This window comes from Caloenas nicobarica, chromosome 22 (assembly GCF_036013445.1).
Source record: "Caloenas nicobarica isolate bCalNic1 chromosome 22, bCalNic1.hap1, whole genome shotgun sequence".
Lineage (NCBI taxonomy): Eukaryota > Metazoa > Chordata > Aves > Columbiformes > Columbidae > Caloenas > Caloenas nicobarica.
The window spans coordinates 861106-885437 of NC_088266.1; positions in this window are offsets into that span (position 1 = coordinate 861106).

Sequence of the window (24332 nt, forward strand, 5' to 3'; positions counted from 1 at the left end):
TTTGCTTCAAGAAGCTGCCAGTAGTGAGCTATTAACTTCCAGTGATCACAACACAATTAGCCAGAGTCACTGGGGGAAGCGCTGTCTCCAAAACTGCTGGAGGCTGCTCAATGTTAGAAAGTGGGAACTTACTTCAGAATAAATAAATGAGGAGAGTTCATTTAAAGGGCCCTAAAGACAAATTCGTTTAAGGCCATGGCTTTGATATAGAAGCCGTGTATGTGCCCATCAATGAGGCTTTGAAGGTTGCATATCCTAAGAGGAAAAGCAGAAGGGCCCACCTGGGAAAGAAAATCAACAGCATTTACTGAAACGACAGGGTTTCATCGTGTATTTGATCTGAACAGGGTACTTCAGAAAAGGGAAATCCAGCATTAGCGCAGGCAAGAGAAGCAAGCATAAAGCGTGCCAGAGATTGCCTAACAAGGGAATTAGGATGGGATTTCATCAGACCGAATGGCAAAAAATGTTATAAAAGAAAAAGGTATAAAAATAAGCAATAAAAAGACATAAAATATGATGTTTGCAAGTAGCTGGAAGCTTGGGAGAGAAACAGAGGGTGATAGCAAAAAGTAGCAATGGGAAGCCGAGTGGTTTCTTCAAATTGGTCAGGACACAGAAGGTGCTGGGGAGAAAGCTGCCCTGGATCTGCTCATTTCAGGTGATAAAACGAGCAACGGTGGTGTCAGAATAAGATGGGGGAATAAATCGACAAACGGAAGAGCGATAAGTCACTGAGGCCTGATGATGCATCCAAGACTTGTGTAGGAACATAAGAATGAAATGACTGAGCTACAAACAAAAATATGCACACAAAGATCTGCACCCAGCAACAATCAAAAAAAAAAAAATCAGGGAAATGATAGGATGCAGCAGGGATGGGAATGGAGAAGAATCTGGAATATATTATAAAGCCATCAGAGGAACCAGCGGGCTGCCCTGTCTGGAGCATTACTCTGTGGTCGAGTCAGCCCCATGGGATATAGGGGAGAAGAGGGGCAGAAAGCCTAGGGGAGGGCAGCGGTGTAATCCCCCAGGGACACCAGGAGGGAGGACAGTTTGATGGGGTGAGCAGGCAAGGAGGAGATATTGGAACAGGGATACCCACACAACTGAGTGTCCTCCATCTCACCTTCTTCTGTTGTTATCCAAAAACAGGAGGGCAGGACTGAATCACAGTGGATGAAAAGGAGACGTCTTGCTGTGGGACTCACTGATGTGCTGTGGTGCAGCAGTCCTTATTTTAGCAGCAATTCGTACAAGATGTACCAGCTAAGAAGGACTTTCATGGACAGCCACAGCTTCTCCAGAGGGTTGGCAAGTGCAGGGAAGGTCATAAAACATCTGACTCCATTGGGCTGCTGGCAAGGAGAAAGATGTCCTCCCCACATGCCAGCTGCAAGATTCTGGAGCATTTCTTTAAGACAGCACCAAGGGCCAAGAAATGCAGGAGGAAGGGAGCAGGCATCAGGAGAGAGGGACCAATGGGGCAGGGTGGTGCAGAAACACCCCCCTCCCAGGGGGCAGAGACGGATGGGAAGGCAGCAGAAGAGAGGAGAGGAATTCCCTTTGGGTCTGTCTTTGTTCATGAGTATTTTTCCTCATGTCCTAGCAGGATGAAGACCTTTTATGGTCTTATCCAGTTCTAGAAGTCCTGCTCATGGTGGTTGTCCAGCATCCTTGTTCCCCTTCTCTCCTGGCTATTTTGTGTCCTCACAGAGAGTGACAGGAGTGGACAAAAAATAAAGGAGAGCAGCATGGTTTCCAGCTCTCTTGCATGGCAATCTACCTTGTCAAGGCAAGAGATGTCCCACCTCGCTCTCTGTTTTGGCCTTGGAGGCAGCGCCTTCTCACGGACCAGCAGCACAACTTCCTGGGGAGTCAAGGCTCCCCAGAGGAGAGGGTCTCCAGGAGATGATGATTCATGGTTGATCACTTTAGCCAGAGCTGGATTGAATCAACTCCTCTCTCCTGTGGCTCTGCCAGGTCTCATGGCCCAGGGAGGGAAGGAGAGAGGAGAAATAATGAGATTTCCCATCCAGAATCGCGGGGGATTTATAGCTGTTGTGATAACCTCGGCCGTTAGTGAGGCTCGCACAAGAAACCATTCTGATTTCCAAGTTCCTGATTTACTAAACAACAAAATGAAAAGTCAGCATAAATCACCTCTGCTCACACAAGTGGCAGCTGTGGGGTCCCTGGGAGGCTGCCACACGGGTATACAAGGGCTGGTGCTTGGGCGTCTTCACTCTGGGGTCTCCTCTGAGTTCTGACCAAACCCAGGCACTGTATGGCGGTCCTGACAAAGTCACCTTACCCCACAATGAAATGGAGCAGCAGCTACTTGGATGGCAGTTACAAGGAGCACAGAGCCAAACTGATGGTACCAGGGGCAATGGTTGCATACTGGGGCTTGGTAGGTCCGGGCAGGACATCGAGAATCTCTTCTTCCCCGTGCCATGGGACAGGTGCCCAGATGGGTTTTTCCAGGACTCAGCTAGACAAAGCCATGGCAACCCCGGTCTAGGGCTGGAGATAGTCCTGCTGCCGGTGCAAGGTTGGTCTGGAGACCCCCCGAGCCCCCCTCCACCAGCCCTGCTGGGATCCTGTGTCTCCAGCAGCACATTTCCTCCCAGCATCTTTGTCTCAGTCCAGGGCATTTCTGCTTTCTCTTGCACGCAGCCCCTTCAGACAGCTTTCAGATGCATCCCTTCCAAGAAAATATCCCCGCCTTTTCACACCAGATGGAAGAACTCATGTCCTTCAGAAATGACTGTGTTTTCCAGTGCTACTACTGAGTATGAAACAGGAGCTTAAAAATAATAATTAAAAAAAAAAGATAAAAACTCGAAACGTGACATGGCAGCAGGGTCTGCTGCAGCACGTCCTGTGGCAGCAGAGGAGCAATGATGCATGATGCACCAAACCAGTGTCAAACTCATGAGAAACGGGATAGCTGTCAGGAGCTGCACTGAATGAGGCAAGAGACTGATCACTTGTTGTGGTTGTGCACTTCAGGATCACCTTCCAAGTGAAGGTGAACAATGGAGCAGATCATAAAAGTGGTGTCCGCAAAATGGCAAAGGGAGATAAATGATTGGTACAAACCTGTATCAAGTACGTTTGCTAGACTGACTCGCTTTTCCGCTTGTGCCATCAAATTAGCAGATGCTGGTTAAATATACCCAGGCTTCTGTGAGGGAAACGTGGGCATGCATCACTGTATCTTACCATAAAAAACAACAGAGGGGCCCAAGTGGTTTGAGCAACAGCCCTGAAATTACCCATAAAATTAGAAGCAAATTAAATTGGTGAGAAGAGAAACAGGCAAGTTGGCCATATTAACATCTGGAGAAGTTACTATCCTGATAAAGTGGAGAGAACCTGACACACTGGCAACACCAAACATGATAGGGATATGCAAGGGAAACTTGCAAAGAGCTGAGTGTGCTTAGGACTAAGGACAGAAAGCAATAATAATAATAATTTGCAAAATGAAAACACACAGCAAACCTCTACAGAAATACAAGCAAACACTTGTTAGGGGCAGAACCAGGTAATCTGCAGCTCAGCGAAAACTCAGTGTCTAAGGCAGAAGAGTAAAAGCAAGGTGCTTGGGTGCAGCACAATGCACTGACCTCTTGGAGATCCATCACTGCTGCAAGAAGGGAGATGGGACGTGGCTTCGGGGGGATTTGGTGTCCCAGGTCTGTGACTCTGTGAACTCCACATCTGGGCCATGTTCCCAGCATCAGCCTCAACCCAGGCAGCAACCAAAGAGTCTGGACAAAAACCATAATGAAGAGCTCAGTCCTTTCTTTCCCTATCCATCTACTTGTAACTGTTCCTGGATGACAACCATTCCCTGGGTTTGCCTGGATCCTCTTTATGTCCATGTCATGGGAGACTGACACCTGTAATATGAAAAAATACATTGTGCTAAGAGATTAGCCTGACTTTCCATACTGGTTTCTTCTCCTAACCAAACTAGGCTGCAGACCACAGTATTATATACTGGATCTGCTCCCATAAACTGTCTTTCAACCTATAAAGACTTTCACAAAATTAAAGTATTTCTTCCTTATTCACAGTTTAGGCTGGAGGGTGCATTGCTCTTTGCTGAGCAGGGGAATGCATGCTGTACAGTGATGATTGCTTTGGGGCTTACAAAGAGGAAAATGTTGTTTATGGATAAATAATCCCATCACGTAGCTCACACAGCACATGATGCAGCATCCAATGAGCAGACTGTGCATTTCCACTGGTGCTGTGCATAATGTTGTGGTATCCAGATCATACTCTTGGCCCTTGTGACTTAGGAGACATTATGTTACAGATCCTGGTTTACTGGACCATGGTTACTGGTTATTGATTTCAGAGTTAATCTTGCAGAGTCCCCAGTCTTCAAGGTACTGCAGAACTTGCCATGCCCAAATTTATGGGGTAAATCAGTGCCATTCACTGCCCTAAGGCATAGTCACTGAGCAGTGGTCTGTGTTTGATACCACATGTGCAGGGGGATCTCTTCATGTCTGTCCTATCACTCCTTTCTGGCTGAGAAACATCCCTGGAATCTCTGGTGGGTCCCTCACCTGTGCTCCAGTGTGCTTGGGCTTTACTTTCATCCCCCCAGACTGGTACCAGTCCGGGGAGAGAGCCCTGCCCTGCTGTGGCCACAGGAAGAAAATTCCCCAGAGACAGAAAAATGAACTTTTATCATTATCTCCAGCTCATCACTGCCCAGGACACAGGAACACAGAGGTTCTGTGGAGTCCCTCCAGACATCCAGGTCACCCAGGGTCCTGGCTGTGCTGTGCCTGACCCGACAGGAGCGGATAATCTGCTCCAGGATAAGATCCATCCTCCTGCCTGGTAACTGAAGTTTGGTCAAAGCAATTAAGATATTTTTGTCTCTCAGAAAAACCCTCCTTGGTGACCGCAACGGTTTCCTATGGTGAGGAATCCCCACCTCCCATTGCAAAGCCCCATGGCCAGAAGGGCTGCCCAAGCCTGCATCATTCTTACCATTATTTGCCAAACCCCTGCAATTTCTGCAATAAATATCTAATCTGTATGCTGGCCTTCTGTGGCATGGATCACAAATACACTCTGGTTGCAGATATATATTGTGCTGTGAGACCAACAGGTTACTTTATATCAGCCGCCAGGATTTCATGTTCTTCCTCAGTTTTCATTGTAAGAATTTAGACCGAAACTTTTTGACTGGACAGGATGCATTCTGCATGCAAGAGTCCTTGCGCTGGCCTTGTAAACTAATTGCAAGCAGGGAACGAGGAGACCAGTACTGGGAAACACAAGGTGGGATGAGATAAGGCAGGGCAGAGTGGTACGGCATGGCGTGAAATGGCACAGCACAGGGCAGAGATGGCCAGAAGGGCAGAAGACGTGTCACGCCAGTGATGTGACCAGCATGTCTCATCCTCATCTGTGAGAGCTTCTTCCAGCCCTGCTGATACCAATGGGAACAAATCTGCACAAGGTGGTTTTCTGTCTTCTCAACATGGGAAAAATCATTTAATGGGGTTTTGTACCTCACTGCCTGTTTGCTGTCATTTTCAGTCCACATTTTTGCACTGAAATACCTCGAAAAACTAAATACAAATGCTACTCTAGGTTTCCCCTGCTTGACACCAGGCTGCTGAGAAATCTCAGATTCTCATTCAGACTGCCTGTTTGTGAGGGCAAAACGGGGGAAGAGAGTCACACAAAATACACGAAAGCCCTAGAGATGGAGGAGGGCCCACGCGGGGTCCCTGGCCCCACTGAGAAACCCTTGTTTGGTAATAAAAATATTCCAAGCCATTTAATAAAACTTGACAAATGGCATGAAAGCGTTTCACAGCTCTGGTCATTTTCCCATCTGTGACGACCCGGGAACCAAACAGAGACAAGTTTGTAAAGGACTGTGGGGGAGCAGCGCTTATTAGATTACAAAGAACATGACTTGTTGTGAGAAAACCCAAAAAGTCATGTTTTTTGTCATGAAAGTCTAGGCTGTGACAAATGCAACGCGTTAATCATGATGGATTTTTACTGGAAATCCGTAATGCAGAGTACGGTCATTAAAGCGCTGGCCTCGTGCCCCGCTCCAGCCCTCCTGCCTTGGCTGTAGCTGAGCAGCGATGGAGCTGCACGCTGAGATTATCCTTGCATGTACCAAGGAGGCAAACTGGTGTGATCATCTCCAAAAAAAAGGCCTGCTCAATCCTCTCTCCCACAACAGCCTCCCTTGTTGTGCCGAGGGCTGGCAGGACTGTTTTCTCTGACCAAATCCGCATTTTGCATTTCTCCCATCTCCTATCTCTTGTTCCTACAGATAAATCACCCTCTTGTCCTCCTCGGGAAGCACGGTCCACGATCACAAACGAGCCTTTCTCCACAGTGCACACTGATGACAATCCGTGAGCTTTTTTTTTTTTTTTTTTTTCCACTTCTCCCATTTTTTTCCCTTTTCTCCTCCCTTTGGAAGGCTCTTTTCAAATGGGTCCCCTTCCCATTTGGCCCAGAGGTTCCTCCTCTGAACTTGCAACCCTTCCTAGCCTGCAGCATTGCTTTCCCATCGGGTAGTACACCTCATCCCAGGCGGCTTTTTTATTGGGTGGAGGGGGAAATAGCTGCAAGGGTGGTCTGGCTTCTTCAGGGAAGACATAATTTTAGCTGCTGATCCCTCCACTGCCCAGACAGTGGTCGAGCTGCAGCAACAGCTTCAGAGAGTGTGGTCCCATGGGAGGGAGAACCCATTGGCTGGTGTGCTCCATGATGGGGATGGAAAATGGGTGCTGGAGAAAGTGATGGGAAGAGGTAGTTGGTGGGGAGAAGAATGAAGGTCTGTGAGGGCTTGGCAGATAGATGTGCTGGTGGGCAGGAGTCTGGGCCTTGCTAGAGGGGGATGGAGGAACCAGATGGAGGGAACCACAAGTAAGATGAGGAAAAAGAGGTCCCCAGGGGTGGGAGGAGGAGGGAACGCAGGGAGGAAGGACTGTATCAGCAAGCACAAGTGTCAAGGGAAAGTCTGAAGAAGGCATCTCAGCTGAGGAAAGCCTTTGCCACAGCCCTGCAGGGAAAGGTGCAAAGCATCTTCCCCTGTTGTTTCACAGCCCTCAGCCCTGCTGTGCACCAGTCCTTGTCTCCAGGCTGTGGTGGGGTTAACATCCTGCAAGGCTCTCGGAGCTGCCCCGTCTAGCAGAGGGCATCATGGTGTGCAGGTCTGGACGTGGTCCCCTGGGGAGGGGCAGGGAGCTGCCCTGGGCTGTGCTCTGCTGGATGAAGGTAAAACCCTTCCCATTCCCTCCAGCTGGACTCCGGGGTTTCCCAGCACATCCTCCAGCCTTCGTGTCAGCATTTTCCCTGTTTAATTTTCATGGTGGATGCTGTGCAGAGGAGGGAAGCAAAAAGCAGCCCATGCTGGTAGGATGTGACTGGTTTTAAGCTGCCACGGGAGAATGGTCAGCCAAGCAAACCTGCAAACCACAACAGCAGCTTCCTACCCACAGAGCAGTGTCCAGAGCTTCAGGACCCTTCCCGTAGGCCCTTTTAGGGCTGTATTGCCTGGAGACATCCACAGCCCCTTCCTGGCAGGAGCATCACAGCATCCTGCTGCCCAACACAGAGGTGCCACATGTGCCAAAAAAAGGGTGATGGGAACCCTCCCTCCTCCCCCACAGCTCCCTCCACTTTTGCTCTGACCCTCCTCATGTTGGCTTTTCTCCCCAGCTCCTTTCACGCTTGGTGCTCCCTTCCCGCTTATTAACTCTCCAACCTGCCCGAGGAAATGTGCCCCCTGTGACAGCTCTGCACAGAGGATTTATGAGCCCAGCTCTCAGGGGAAGGAGTCTGGGCATAAATCACAGAATATTTAGGAAAGTGATCTACATTTATTACACTTAATACTATATTTAACATGTCCAAGAGGACCTTATAAATCAGAGACAGTGCAGAACTCGGTACAAGGTCCTGGGGGAGCCCGTCCGCTCATTGAACATGTGTGAAGTCTGAAATCAGCAAGAGCAAATTTATGTTTGAATTCTTTGCTAAGTTTATTCCCCTCTAATTAAGGCTGCATATCACGCTGATGGTTTCCTGAACTGGGCTGGGGATTCGGGGCCCAGGCTCAGAGCCTCTCACCACCGGCAGCTTCTCCGCACACACTGGTCCATCCTCCAGCACCATGCGGCAAAGTCTTTAAGCATCCGTCATGCTGAGGGATGACAGCGCCGGGCAGGCAATCGTTAGTCTTGTCCTAATCTCAGGTTAATGCACCGTGCTCCAGCTCAACATCAGTTGCTGCAGGCTCCTAATAGAGACATAAAGTCCTCTTGTATTTCACAGAGAGCCCCAACTCCGGCTCGGCCCCTGTCTCCTCTCCCACCTCACTGGTATTTAACACCTCATCATCGCAGATCTATGCCTCCCTGCCAACTGTGCTGGACCACCGACTCGCCTGGCCTGTTTTCTGGAGCTCAGCACCTCCACCACAGGTTTGGGCTCAGGCGAGGGGAGGCTTGGTAGCCTGGTGATGGACTCTAGGGGAAAGGAGGGATGAAATGAGGACTTTGGTCCATAAAGCCTTGTTGTCCTCCAAAACTGGTATCTCTGATGGCAACAGAGGTCTGTCAGGAAGTGGGGAGGCTGATCCCTTTGGAAGGAGGACAGGCTTTCTCCAGAGGGTGCTGAACTTGTCATTCTCACCATGCTTCTGCTCCCACCTGCTTGAAATTCCCAAGACAGTGGTTAAAAATGGCAAAAAAATAGTACATGACATTTTTCCAGCTGAAGGGTCCCTGGAGAGTGAATGCTTGAGAGGGCAAAACCCTCAGCCACCTCTTCCCAGGCCCAGTTGACCAGGACACCCTGGTCCCATGGTGTGCACAGCATGAGTGGGTGCTTTGCACAAGTGGGTGCTTTGCATGGGTGGGGGCTTTGCACAGTTAGGTGCTTTGCGTGGGTGGGTGCTTTGCACAGGTGGGTGCTTTGCATAGGTGCCCGCGCAGCTGCAGGGATGGTGGTGGCAGCTCCTGGCAGTGGCCAGGTCTCTTCCCTGAGCCAAGCATCATACCCAAAATAACTGAGTGAGAGGCAGGCGTTGCTAACGGGAGCAGCCAGCTTGCTTCCTGACACGGCGCTTAACCCAGGTGGATGGAGAAAAGCCACGCACATTGTTCTCCTGGTGCTGAGAGGTTTATGCAGCACCTCTGTTGCTGACGCACTGATGGCTGGGCTCCTGGGAGGATGGACGGGTCCCGGGCAGAGGCAGCTTGCCTGGCGACCAGGGGTGATGCTCGAGCTGAGGAGTTTGAAGCTGAGATTTGAGGAGCAGAGTACGGTGGGGAGGAGCAGAGTTGTGACCTCAAGACAACTGGTACTTATGGGCCGGGTGCTGTCTCCCATTGCACTTCACAGGGAATGCTTGTTCCAACCTGGGGGCTTGAGGGTTGCACAGCACCCCTGGAGATGGCTGAGCACTCAGCAGCAGCCTGGCCATGATCATGATCTGCCTCTGCCCCCAGAAGACAATGACTTGGTATCAGAGGAGACTTCAGCACCACTGAAGGAAAGAGTTTGCTCATCTAATGACTGGACATGGAGACCATGAAGGACCCTCAGTGATCCTCCCCACTGCCAGCGGGTCAGCCCCAGCCCCCGAAACAGGCATCTCCAACCTCGGGCACTGCAGAGATCCTGCAGCAATGCCAGCCAGAGCATGGGCTGGAGCAGTGCTGGGGTCAGCAGAAACATTTCCTCACCTCGCTGACGTCCTCACAGCCCGGCCAGGCACACTCGCGTCAGCAGCCAAACTTTCCCTCCTTCCCGGAAAGCCCCGCTGCCCGTGACCAGCCCCTGCCCGGGAGCCAGGGGACCCTGCGGCCGGGTGCATGCGTGTCGGTCTGTCTGTCTCCTCTCGCGATTTTCCAGGAAAGCCGCCGTGATTTACGAGCCGCGGACAGTGCGAGCTGAGTGCTCAGGAGGGCTTGATTACAGTTTCCCAGAGGAAGCTGTCTGTTTGGAGATGGCAAGGTGACAGGGTTTATACAGAACAGCACAATGTGTCTAAGCAAAGCTGTCAGCCGGAGACAGATGAAGTGACGGAGAAAGCCCATTACTTCATTCACACCTCAACAGGCAAACAATAAAACACTTACACACAGCAGCGGCCGTGGGGGGAAGGGGATCCCCCAGCCGCTGCAGAAATGCAGCAAGCTGCTGCACAGTTATTTTCTGCTCTTTGGGCTCAGCAGGATGGGGCAAAGGAAGAGACAGAGGGGAGAAGCAGCATGGAGGGAAGATGTGTCACCCCTTGGAGACAGGCATTTGTCTCCCAGATGACATGACAGACTGTTGCATTGGACCATAACAAACCCCTATTTGAACTGGTGTGTGTGCCCAGTTCAACCGCAGCATCAAAAAGCCAAGCCTGGACAAGAGACCCATCCTAGATCCTGCACAAGGCTCCCAACCCAGGATGTGAGGTCTGCAGGGTGACTGGTGCTCGGACTTCTCAGGGCCAAGAGCTGGCGTGCCACTGAGACTGGTGACATGGCAGGGACGGTGTGCTGGGCAGGCATGGCCCAGCCTGTTCACCCAACTGACCAATTTATCCCAGTTGACTTGGGAGCAATATCAGGATTTGCACAGAGGCTGCCACCAGCTGTCCATGAACTCAGAGCTCTTGCTCTCAGCACGTGGAAGCATGTCCATGACGACCTGCTGCCACCAGCCAACCCACCTGCATGGCAGAGCTGGTTGGGGGCACAGTCAGCAGTTGTCAATGAAGAGCAAAACGGCACAAACAGACTTGGCAAAATGTGTGTTTTTCTTTCATCAAATCACCACACACACACGGACCTGCAGGTCACTGATCCCAGCACATGGAGAAAGCTGTTAGCCCAGTCCCTCGGGACAACTACTGCAACAATGAGAGGGGGCAAGAACAACACCCCGGCCCCCACTCTGCACCTCCTGAAGCAGCTGCGGAGATGAGAAGGTGGAAATGTCTGCTGTAATTTGTGCAATAACTCGTCTGGTTTGTAAGAGCACTCGGAAAAGCCTCCAGGTCCCCAAGTAGCCAGAGCTGCCCCTGCCCGGAGGTTGCCCCTTGTGGAAACACCACAGCTCATGGTGAAAACCCAGCACACTGTGTGGTGGACGGTACCCTGGGATGCAACAACACCTCCTCATTATGTCGGTTTTCTGAGACATGCACTGATCCCTGCTTGTTGCTGGATGGCACCAAGGTCTAGTGAGAAGTCAGGCAGAGCTGGGTCAACCCCTCAAAGCCCAGGGTAGGCAGTGACCTCGTGGACGGTGGAATAACAGGGAGATAAAATCAACAGGGCTCACGCTGGGATATAGTCACCGTATGTCCTTGGCTGACGCTCAAGTATCTGAAAATAATGACTCAGGATGCCATTCCCGTTAGGAAGCCTATTTTGCTTTCACGAGCTGCCCCCCAGCTGAGCGGACCCTTAGGAGAAGGTACATCCACCTCTCCCGGGTTCAGCGGGAGCTGAGCTCTGCTAGTGCTCCTGCCTTGAACTGCTTGCCAGATTAAGCTCTCCTCAAAAGCAGAAAATTAATTACCTGGCTGGTTTATGGCTTTTTACAGGAAAGATAAACCCCTGATGTTCTCACTTGCGGTGTTGGGGATGGAAAGTACCTGCATCAAGGCTTGTTTATTGGTGTTAGATGCCAATGACGAGATCACATGCTAAAATTTTCTAGGAAACTTTGTAAGGATCAGTCAAGGAGCACTGAAGTTCAGCCTGCAAACTGTGCCATTTCAAGCACAGGCTGACAATTGTAATGACACAGAGACTGTGGCCATTGTCCTGTGGTTGGAAAAGCTGTCCTACACTGCTTTAACCATCCCCCCTTCCAGTGTGGGAGAAGCTAGCCCAGGAAAAAGAGGTCTTTTTACTTTTCTGGGATATACTCCTAATCCAATTTCTATACATTAGGCAAGAGTGCTGAACATGCTATGGTGGGTGCTGATGATTTGACTCTGCTGAATTTTGCTTTTTCTACATGTTTTTCTGCTGCTCCATCACAGCATTACTGGCTGTATATTGCATGCCTGAGCACAAAGTTGCATGTTCTCCTCTGCTGGGAGCTGGAGACACAGGAGAAGTTTCTTCTCTTCCACCATCTTCCTGCAGTGAGGAAATACCGAGGGAAGGACCCTTCATCTCCTCAGCATTCGATCTCCCCTGTACCAGCACTTTGTGGCTTCTGGGGCTTCAGTTTTCTCTGTGCCATTGATCAGCAGGACTGTCCTAGTTTGGTTTTAGTGGGAACATGACAACACACACGTGCCCTTCTCTTGCCCCATGTCTGTGTGCCTGGGAATTGCTTCTTTGCAACGTCTTCTTCAGATCTTTCCAGGGAGGAAAATTGCTCTGGAGGACAACACAAACTGCACCTCCCTGTTGCTGCCCTAAGGAGGGGAGATGGTTGCGTGGCAGAGGTAGATGCAGGCAGGAGGAATCCACAACTGGGGCTGTTATCTGGGAAAAGCTGGGGAAAAATACTGTGGGAAGAGCAGGGAGCAGAGACACAGACAGTCCTTGGAGATAAAGAAAAGAGAAACATTTCCTGGGGATCTCAGGGACACTGCAGACATCAGTGCGAATGAGAAAATCAGGGCTGCCAGCCCAGCAGGCTGCGGCCGTGTTGTGAGCATGCGTCACCCTTCCTGACCACCACACCTACCTTAAATGTTGTGCTTTCACATAATTTCTCAGGGCAGGCTACTTAGCTTTGTAACAGTAATCAGAAGAGCTTTGAACAGTGTCAGGTTCAAGTCCCTTGGTTTTTCACCTGCATCAGGTTCACAGTCACAGTCAGCAGCAAGTCGTCGGTGCACAGGGATAGCAAGTGCATCGCTCTGGGGTAGCACAGTATCCTTGTTAATGAACCAAGGTTACTCAGCATGCTGAATCCGAGTGCAGTGTCAAGCCAACAGAAAACACATTCTCTCCACGCTCTTTCCATTCTCTCTGATGGGGTTTTTTTGGTAGGGTTTCAGATGAAAAAAGAAAAAAAATAAAATATCATAATTTTTGGAAAAAATCCCAATCAAACTTGGCAGCAGAAAAACAATATTTCATAGAAATGAGATATTTTGAAAGCAGGCTCTTTATTTCCAAGGAAAACAGTGCTTGTTCAGAATAATTGTGTGGGATTACTCCTGACCGCATCAGATCAGGACAGCCCTGCCTGGTGACAGGGGCCGGCACAACCACCCAGCGCGGTGCTGCCCCCGCTCCCCACCGCACCAGAGGCCTGATGTGCACCCGCACAGGTGCTTTATTAATGAAAAATGTATTGAAAAAAGATAAACGATCCCTCCTCCTTCCCCATTCCTCCCTCTCCCTGCCAGCAAGCAGCACCTTGCACACACCCTGACACCCGCAGTACTGGGGCCATTGCTTTTCTTACCCAGTTTCAGTAGGAAATACAGTCTTTCCCAGTTTACTGCTTGTTAAAACCCTGCTTATTGGCATTTTGTCCATGTTTTTGGACAGCTTGGCACCCGTGGCAGATGGGCTCAATGACTCGCTCTCGGATGAGTCGCTGGAGTGTGACTGCAGCCGACAGCTTCGCGTTTTGCAACCCTGCAGCCTGCGCTGCCAAGCAGGATTGTGCAACCTGTGTACGAGACGGCATCTGTCTGGTGCTGAGCGCCCTCCTGGCAAGGGGAGCAGACAGCACGCTCCTTCTGGGCAAGGGTGAATCACCCACCTTGCTTGGACCAGCCAAACGCGAGTGCCTTCACCTTGTATGGATGCTTTGCTGAACAGAGCTCAGAGCAAGGGGGTAATAGCTTTTAACCAGTTATTTCTTTAAACCAGCATCATGTTCTCAAAGAGTAAAGCACTACATGCAGAAACCCACAGAGTAGCCACATTTTTCCACCTCAGAAACCCTTTACAGAAAAACTCCTCAAGTGCAGACAGCATTGTTCTGCAGATGTGCAAAAATCTTCTCCTTGGAGGGCAGCTGCTACCCAGCTCCTCTAACTGCAAACGTTGCAGAAGAACATATGTGGGCTTTTCCTGGCCAGCAAGGTGGGGTTTTTTTCCACCTGCCCAGCCAGGCCAGCAGTGCTTTGCAGAGTAGCCGTGTGTGCAAGCAGTGGAAAGGGGTCCCCACACTAAGTGATGCTGTAGTTTGTCAGGAAAAACAACATCCTTAGGGGAACAGGTCACATCTCTGCCTTTAGCTCACATGCTAGTAAGAGCCAGTCCTTTGGTGGCCACTGTGATTTTCCCCAAAATGTAATGTTTCTAATGTCTCTCACTGTAGCTTCTTCCAACTGTGGACACAACGGGTGGCAGTTCGGCTTATTTCGTGATTTGTGGCTGAATCCTGGCTCCCTGCTGGTGAAATATTTCTGGAGAGGGAAGGAAGGGCTTCCAGAGCTGAAGGGCAAAGCTGCAGCCAGGGTCAGGGCAGAGGTACAAACCATCCTGCACGACCCGAACATACAACCTAGGGAAAAGGGATAAGGCTGGGACATGTCCCCTCCTCCTGGGCCAGCATCCTGCTATATTGTCTCCTCTCTCACCTCTCAGTGACACCATGGGGGGGCTTCTGTTTATCTCGGATCTGAATATCTGGGGTGCTGTAGGAGAAGTATTATCCCTTTGGCCTCATCTGACCCTTTGACTGCACAAGGAAACCTAGGCTGGGTGCGGGATGTGCAAGCTCCATGCACTGCAGTAGAAAAGTGTTACAAAACTCCCGGCACTGCATTTTGGTGCTGTTCCAGTAGGACATTCAGATAATGGGAAACTGCAGAAATAAATCCGAGTCTTGACTCTCTACAGCCCAGGATCTGCCCAACTGGATCCAAGAGATGGGATGGGATCAGAGGTAGGGGCTATCTGCTGCCTTTTGCTTCTCTGCCCCATTTGCCTCCCCAAAAATAATCCCAGATTCTTGGAAGATAAAGCCCTTCAAGCTCCCTTGATCTTTTTAGTTTTGGCATTGTTTTGGTTTGTTGGGGTTTTTTTTCCTTCTAAACTCAGAGTTTTCAGAGTTCTCAGCTGTTTCTTTGGATCTGAAAGTGGTGAAAAAAAGGAAGAAACAGCAGGCGGAACTTCCAGCCACTCTGAAACACCAATCTAGGTGCACGCTGTGATCCAGCCCTCTCAAACCTGCCCTTGCAGCCTCGGTGCCCTGCACGTACACACTCACCTGCGCCTCCCCTGCCCTGGCCTGACGGTCATCCAGCTGGAGCTGAGCATGGGGTGAAGCTGTTCTCCTGCAGACCTTACCCCTCACACTGACCCACCAGGCAAAACCTGGTGGGAGGTCTCTAGGAGCAGATTCAGGCACCTGCATCTCCTGTGCATGAAATGTGGGGCTCGGCTCCGGCTGGCCAGCAGCTGCGCTGCGACACAGTGGGAAATACCAGAGGCAGGACAGTGCTGGAGTTGTCTCGTCTGGTCTCATCACTGTCTGCCAGACATTGAGGAGGTTGCCTGGAGCTGGAGACAACTTTTTGCGCTTGGCCAACATTTTGCTTGGCACAGAGACCGTCACTTTTCTTTTGGAGCTCCTTTGGAGCACCTCTCCAACACATCAGTTCTCACTTATGGGTCACAAGAGTTGCGTGACCTCCCTAAGCAAGGGTCTGACATTCTTATTTTTCCTACTCTCCAACAAGGAAGCTCCTCAGGGAGCTGTGTAAGCTGTATGTGAGGCCCTTCCTAGGAGTTTCCTCTGGTGCCAGCAGCCTAGAAAACTTTTCTTCTGGTTACAGGCCAACTGCTCTTACCAGTAGACTCCCATGTGCAAACTGAGCAGGATCACCACCACTCAGCGATGGGCCACGAGTTTCTGTGGCCTTTGGCTGAGCTGACCTCAAGTGAGTCTTGGGGCAGCTGCAGATGTTGAGGTGCTGGGTACCCAAGAAGAGCAGATGGGGACACCCCAAACACATATCAACCTTCCCAGCCTTGCATGGAATCCAGCTTTCATGGCCACTGAATCACAAAAGGTTCCCAGAGGAAAAGAGCACCCCAGTGTGCCCAGACAAGCGGGATCTCTTGGGAGGCAAGCAACTGACATTTGAGCAGAGTGTCGCTCCACATCCAGAAGAGACATTTGAGAGGTAGCTATATTTCTGAAAACCTGCTGTGTTTAGTTATTTTTGGCTAACTTAGGCCAAAGAGGATAAATGAAGCTGCAGTGCAGCAATAAGTGCTGTACTTCCCATAAAGATGAAACAGAAAGATGTTTTTAATTGGAAACCACAAAAGAAAGATGCTTTATGAGTAACCTAAGGCTAACAAGCACATCCATCAAGACTGGGAGCTAACGAAGTGGCTGGAGTGGAAATCTCGGAGTGAAAATCTCAGAGTGGGACTTGGGACAGGTCTCAAATGAGTCATCTACCATGAGACAAGATAGCGTCATGCACTGGGCATCCAACCTGGCACACAGCAAAGGTCACCCAGTGCTGCTGGCATTGATCAGGTCAGATGTAGGGGGAACAGATGTGGGCAGAAAGTGGCAGGAGCTGGAAGGTCTCATCAGGTCCCCACAGTGCACCAGGAGGACCAGGAATTTGACTGAATCTTTCAGGCTATATTTGGCAGCTCAAGGGGATGTGCTTTTAAATTTGAATGAAGTTGCATCCCAAGTCCTTGATCTGTTTGTAAGATACCTGACACATTACAGGAGGAGGTTGGGGAACAAAGTATTTCCTTGTGATACGATTAAATGACCTTTTCCTGGTGCATGAACCTCAGTGGGTGATGGTCAGTAGAAAAGCGATCCTGCTGGAGATGATCCTTGGCCACAGCTGCACTTCAGACGCCACCTATGAAACATTCCTGGAAACAAACAGAACAAAAAAGACTTGGGGAAAGTGTGGGGTGTTTACCTGGGCAAACCACTGCAGAGGTACCCCATCTCCATGCAGAGCTGGCCTGAAGAACAGAGACAATTGAAGCCAGTGCAAAACTCTCCTAATTTGTTCTTATGCTATTGGGGACAAGTGCAGAACCTTTCTGGGACCAGAAAGTGCCGGTTTCTAGGATACCTGTGTGGAGCATGATGCTGGGTGAGAAGCACCAGGGAACAGAGCCAAACAAGGCACCAGTGGCTTCTTTTTGTGGCTGCAGGTCTGGGGACTCCCCAAAGAGACACCTTTCTGCCTGCAAGAATAGGATGAAGGAAGAAGCAAATAAATCCCTCTTTCTCCAGCCAGGTGGTTTCATTTTGACAAATGATGGCTGTGGGTCAGGCAGGTCTGGTTTTACAGCCCCCCTGTGCCAGCCTGACGTGCCAATAACTCTGCTCTGGCAGGTCACAGAAACGATTGCTCATTCTGCAAGGAAAGCCAGAGGCTAATTACAGCGAGGCATGTAACAGGATTCCGGTGTACAGAAGAGCTCTCGAGTGTTCGCTTTGCGCCACTGCCCAGGGATGTGTCTCAGTCCCCTCTCTGACATGCACATACGTCCCTTTGCACATCTCAGGTGGCTTTCAGCAGAAAGAGCCATGAGGCTCATCCAGCATCCCTCAGCCAACCATTCTGCATCCCACATAGCTTGGGACTCGCACATACTTGACAATGAGACCGTGAGGGACCTGGACATTGCTGACAGCAGCCAGGGAAAACTGTCTAGGTGATGGAGGCAAGAGGACTGTGGTAGCAGGTGAGCAAGAAGGAGCTTCTTGGAGACTCGCTCAGTATTGAAGCATCTCTTAGTGGCACCGTGTCCCTCTCAGGTACATCACAACAAGGGCCAAAGCAGAGCTTCTCACTCAAAGGTGATCTCTGGAGCTGGGCATGAGGACCTGGTAAAGGATAAAAGGATGAAAAGCAGCCAGCATGTCCCAGATTCTGGTCTGTGAGACAAATGTTAAATGACAGGCATGCCCATAAATGATAGGCATCCAGACCTGCTCCGGCCAGGCTGCCCCAGCCCAGCCTCCTCCTTGCTCTGCTGATCCCTTGGGTGCAGCTGGTGCTCTGCCCACCTGGAGATCAAGATGGCCCATGCAGCCGAGAGATATCTCCCATGTTGGGGATCCCGGACTGTTTCTTGGGATCTGGGAGCTCCCCATGCCAGCAGCCAGATCTCCTGAGCTCCAGATGAGAGGCACACCTGTGCCAAAAAAGGGAGGAGAGTCCTGTGAAATGCCCTGGAGCAGTGCTCCACAGCAAACACCCAGCTGAGCTGGGGCAGTACCCTGGGAATCAATGCTGAACAGGACATTTGGCATCCACAGGTTGTTTCTGGTTCATCTGTCCAAGAAGAAGCCATCAGGGATGGTCTTCAGAGTCCTGCTCCTAACACGCGCTCAGCCAGGCTCTCCGGCTCTGAAGCAGATTGATAGGTGGAGAAAACAGGCTTCTGTGGGAGCAGGGAGAAGACCAGCACCTCCTCACTGCCTTGCTGCAGAGGAACGGGGGGCAATGGGGCCAGCTCAGAGGCTGCAGCATCCCTGGTTGGTGGAGACGGACCCGTCCTCCGCCACCGCTCAGGAATGTGGCTCGAGGTGGAGCAGCAGGTGCTAGAAGGAGGGTTGCGACCAGTCTCACCCTCCAAGAAAAATACCAGCCCTGCTCACCGAGGGGAAGGAGCAGCAGCGGCCTCTGCACAGCCAGATTTATGGGCCCCAGCAGGCTGGAAAAAATCCAGTGAACATTTCAGCAAATCCAGCCTCCGTCAGAAGTTACAGAGTGATAGGTGTAAGTCCCCACCAGACTCACAGCTGCTGCCCCTCCTGAGCCAGCCCCGGGCAGCCAGTGAAGTCACCCTCACGCCTCAGGCTGTGGGGATGGTGATGGGGTCAGCGCAAGCAGTGGTGGGTGCACCCTGGTCACCACTCCGGCTGTGTTTCTGCAACAAGACAAGCACAGGCAGCGGCTGGGGACATACACGGTACCCCCAGCACCTGGAGGTGCACTGGGGCCCAGCATCACAACTGAATGGATGGGGCATTTTTTAGGGAATGCATGACCTCAGCTATGAGGAGCACGAGGCTCATTTACAAAAAAAGGTAGAAATGGGTCTGGGTTGACCCCAGTATCCCCTTTCAGGTCACAGCTGGGCCACCCTCTCTGGTAGGATTTTCCAGAGGTCACTCCCTGTTTGCAACCATCTGCTGTTGCCCATCAAGAGTGTCCTCAAGGACCATCACCCTGAACCCCACAGCTTGCATAGACAGCTTGCACCTTCAGACAGGAGGTGGCTGTCCATTCCAAAGAGCTCACAATTGCATATGGTCACCAAGCCTTGAACATATAAACAAGAAGAGGGAAAAAAACAGGGGAGATTCCCTTTAAAGTTGTTCACATCTCCATTAATGTTGCCTAGTGCTAGGTCTCAGCCCTCGCCATTGTGCTTGTCCTCATCTACAGACAGCAGGCTCTTTTGGACAAGGCCAGTCCCCTTGAGTTTGGAAAGCCTCTGCCCTGCTGTGCATGACAAAAAAATCAGTTTTCTGTGGTTGGAAAGGGCCACCACTTCCCATCCATCCTTTCACCAGCTCCACTCATCCCCTTCCCACCACACCCCTAGAGCACCACCCCCATCCCCCCCATCATCTCCAGAGCTTTTTGCACAACAAAACCAGCCCTAATCTTGCAATAATAACCCTGTCCCCACATCTGATTGGGAAGTGATAGAAGGGAAACAAGCCTCTACCCTTATCCAGATCCAAAACTGGTACTTTCCCACCCCTTGCGCTGCAGATGACATGTCCAAAAGTCCCCAGCTCCTCAGCAAGCTCCAATGAGAGGATGAGCAAGGACCCTCCTGCCAGATCTTTGCTGTCTGAGACAGATAACGGCCCAGCTGCCTCCTCCATCTCCAAAGAAACCCAAGTGCCTGTCCAGAGACACAGCTGAGGAGCCCTCAGCGCACCAAGTGTTGGAGGATAGATCAGCTGCTCCTGCACCCATGCCTGATGTGGGGGTGATTTGTGGGCTGGTTGCACAGCCTGGTGCAGCTGCCTATTGCAGCAAGGCTCACCAGGTGAGGGACCGAGGTGGGAGGGAGGGTGGCATGAGTCAGCCGTGGTGGGGAGGTCTCGATGGGGAGCAGCCAGTCCCACATCATGGCACGCTGGGCAACACAGCGCCAAGAGCAAGGGCAAGGCACAGGAGGTGAAGCATCCCCTTTCCTCAGTGTTGCCATGACCTGGAAGGATTTGTTTTCTCTTGATCATCTTCTCAGGACACCAGTTTTGTCTGTTCTTCCCACAGCCCAATTCTTCCTCCCAAAGGACACAATTTGGGGGTCACTGATGGTACCTGTGGGACAGGGAGTGAGGACAGGAGTACTTGGGCACTGGTTTTAGGACTGTGCCTCACATGCAGAGCTCTGTTATGAGAGTGTGAAAGAGAGGGAGGACTCCATGGCAGTTTCTTTGCATTCCCACACCTTTCAGGGCCAAACCCCCTGTGCAATGCCCCAGGTTGGGACCCAGCCCTGCTCCCTTGCAGGACTCTGTCAGAGCCACTGCTTGGTCCTGCTGCATCCCGTCCTTCCACCCTCGTACCTGGAGCTGTGCAGGACCCGCCGTTCTTCTGGCATCACCCCTGTGTCCCGTGGGAGCCGTGCAGAGGTGGCTGAGCCTGGAGGCATCATGTCCATCGAGGCATGCTGGGTTCCCAGCTGGCCCCTCCAAGGCGAGGATGCCCCATTCTGTAGCCGTTCAAAGCTCTCAGCCACAGCCACGGTTTCATCATCATGCGGGAGCAACAGCAGCTCTCTGACCTGGAGCCCAGGGTGAGACTCAGCACACCAGTTCAGAGGCATTTGCAGGTTTTATAGTGCCCTTTATCTTAGCTCCAAAGCAGACTATGCTCAGTCAGGCCAGCCCCTTTGGAAAGGGCTCCTGCTTCAGTTTCCAAGTGCATCTGTCCATTTTAGCCAAGTTTCCTAACGAAATAGAGGTCATGGGATAGCACTCTGTGCCTCTGTGTATCTCTGTCAGCCCTCTGAAATCTTGCCCAGCTTCATCTCCAAAAATCCAGTGCAGTTCTCAGCGATCTGATGTTCCTGGGAGATCTTGAGGAGGAGGGTGGAGGAGGTAGGACTTCACAGATGCCTGTGGGCTGCTTGGGGAAGTTCAAACCTTATTAACCAGCAGAAGAACCTCATGCAGGTTGTTCTTCCTGGCACAAATACCCAGGAAATCCAGCTCCAGTGTTTCTGCTCTTCCCAAAAGGCTTGTTCTTCACACAGGTTCCTCAAACCACCCCTGCAGATAGTTGTCCTTGAGTTTCTTGCCTTGGGAGCAGTGGAGATTTGGGAGCTGCCAGGAATGGCAACGCTTGTGAAGCATGACATAGAAATGTCCTTCCCTCCCTGTGAGACCTGCTCTTGAGCCTCATCAGACCCAGGAGTCAGCCCCAGCCACAGGTTTTGCAGTCACTTTCACCTTAACTGTTCACCCTGGGTGTCTCTTTCCTTCCATCTCTCTGGAAATGGATTCCCATGTCCCTCTTCTTCTTGGAAAGAAGCACTGGATCAGGTCTGATCACTCATCTTGGACCCATGATCTGAAATGCCTCCTCTGCCCTTGAGCTCTCTCATGCAGCCACCTTGGAGCATGGCCTCCCTCCTTGTGTCCACTAGACATGACAGAGAGACAACAGCCATAGGCAGGCCCTACCGTGAACAGAGGTCACCATGGTGGATTAACGTCACCAACTTTCAGACGTCACCCTAACACCTGGGTAATTCAGCCTCAGGAAGGCCATCACGCAATGGGCTACCTGAGCCAGGTGGAGTTGTGTTGGTGGCAGGTAGGAACAGATACAAGAGGGTCACTCCATCCCAGGAAGGAGAACAATTTCTGGGTTGGCATTGCAGAGAAGATCAATGCTTGCCTAGGAGGGAAAACTGCTGTCTTGAGGCATGTGTGAAACAGGGGACGGGCCTGGGGTTGGGCATGAACAAATACCACAGTTGTAAAAAAAATCTGGTTTTGTATACCCTGAAACTCTTCATAAACACAAGCTGAACATATGCAGCATTTTCTTTTTTTTTTTAGGAAAAATATTTCAGAGCATCTAAGCAAGGGGAGAGAGCTGTAAAGCTGATGGGAGATTAGGCCCATCTCGATGTCTTCGCACAGACATCTCCCTTGAGATCAGGAATCCCCAGGGGATTCCCTAAGGGGGAACATGGACACTCTCATGCTGTCCATGGCCAAGGGTCAGTGTTTAGTGGGACATGGAGGTGACATGGTGACAGGAGCAGTGTGGGGACTTGCACATGATGGGAGGCTGTCAGGCTAAGGTGATCATCTCAAGATCTGAGCATCATTTGAATGAGTGAAGAAGCCAGATAAAACAGCAAGGCCTTGTTCTTTTTTTTTTTTTTTAATCTAATTTAAAAGCTTGTTACCTTGTGTAAAAAAAGAGGTTTAGAAGTCTTTGATTTCTCCCCCTGGGCAATCTTTAATCCCTCAGCTAAGTCCTGAGCCCTTTAATTAAGACCTCAGTCATTTAAATTGTTAATGAAGATCCATTGGGAGACCATCATTCTCATTCTTGATTTCAACTTGTGCTTGTTAGAGGCTCCTGATTAAAATTCATCATCTCAGAAGTTATTTATAACTCTCTAACTATCCCTAAATCTCATTAATTCATAGCCACCTGTTTGGAGAGACATGGGGGGACTTAAAAGGCACCACGCTGGATCCAGAGCTGTGGTAGCACCCAGTTGACTGACAGATGACAGTGTTGGCCTCGGTGAGAAGAGCAGCCCTGCACAGCATGTGAAGGGACACAAGGCTACAAGGGATGCCATGGGGGTACGATGTGAAGCCAGATTGTTCCTACCCTGTTTCCCTGAAAATAAGACCTACCCCAAAAATAAACCCTAGCATGATTTTTCAGGATTTTTGAGGATGCTTGAAATATAAGCCCTACTCCAAAAATAAGCCCTAGTTACAGTTCATTTAAAAAGTCAATTTAAATAGTGTCCAGGCAGCTATGCATGTAAAAAAGCAATAAGTTTTGGAGCAAAAATTAGTACAAGACCCTGTCTTATTTTCCGGGAGACAGGGTAGTAGGGCAAGAGGAAAGATGGCCACACAGGCTCTGCCCAGATGTACCAAAGAGGGGAGACACCCCATCACACATCAGCGTCCTGGAGGGTACGAGGACTTGGAGACACTGAGCCATAGAAAGAGACCACCCTATGGCTCCTTCTCTGTCCCACTGGCACATGTAGGTCCCATCTGTCCCAACAGCCCAGCAGGGACGTGGCCACTGTGCTCCCCAGGCTCTGGGTCGCACAGCCTGGCTGCCCTGCTCCTCCACCACCGAACTTCTCTCCTGAACCTCCTGAACCAGCCTCGTGGACCTCGCCTTGGATGGGCCACAGGGTTCTTTTCCCAGCAAAACTCCACAGGGTAAGAGGGAAGAAACCCAAAAGTGTCCAACCCTTCTTCTTCCAACTCATGCCTCCGTTTGTCTTACTTTGGGCTTTGCTTCCCTCTCCCACCATGTCCTCCTTTGCATCACTGAAAGCCAAGGAGAAGATCTGCCTCTCCCACTTCTCCTCCTCCTCTGTTATCACCCACATGCTGCCCTTACCTCTTCCTCTCCCCCATCCATGCTGTTTCTCATGACTCCCTCTCTGCCTGTTCCCTGCCGTCCCTCCAGTTCTGAAGTTTGCTGTGTCTCTGAGGATCTGTCACACCAGTGGTTTCTCGCCATGCTCAGCCTACATCTGGGTCAGGGTCCCTGGGGCTGAGGACCAAGCCCAGGGATTAGAAGCACCCCAAGAGGTTTCTCTGGAGTCATTTGTCCCCTTGACCCAAAAGGAACCCTTTCCTTTGGGATACCCAGTGGCTTTGCTTAGGCTCATTTTCTCCCGCTTTGGGTCAGCCTTTAAATAAAAATGCCCTATGAAAATAGGAAAAGAGTTTTGTTTCAAGGCTGTCTAATGAAATACTCCAGCACTTCTGAAATGAGACATTTTTACCTTGGAAACATCTAGCAGGACTATGCTGACACTTTCACACACATCCAAATGACTGAAACCTGAACTTACAGCTCCTTTTGGTCCTGCTGAAACCCCATTTTTGGTGAATTACTATGCGTAAAAGGTTCCAGCTGGCTGCTCCCACCACAGCCCGGGTTTCACTGCCCTGCAGCCCAGCTGAGTTTCGGCACAAGTCATCCCGGGCCCCTTCCACCTCGCGTGTCACCACTAATGCTGCGACAGCGGTATGCAGCTCACAGCCGTGTTGATGATGTGTGAGGCAGAGGAGACCTCTCCTTTCTCGCATGGTGGCTGAGCCCAGCCAGGTTTGTAGCAAATGCCGCATCA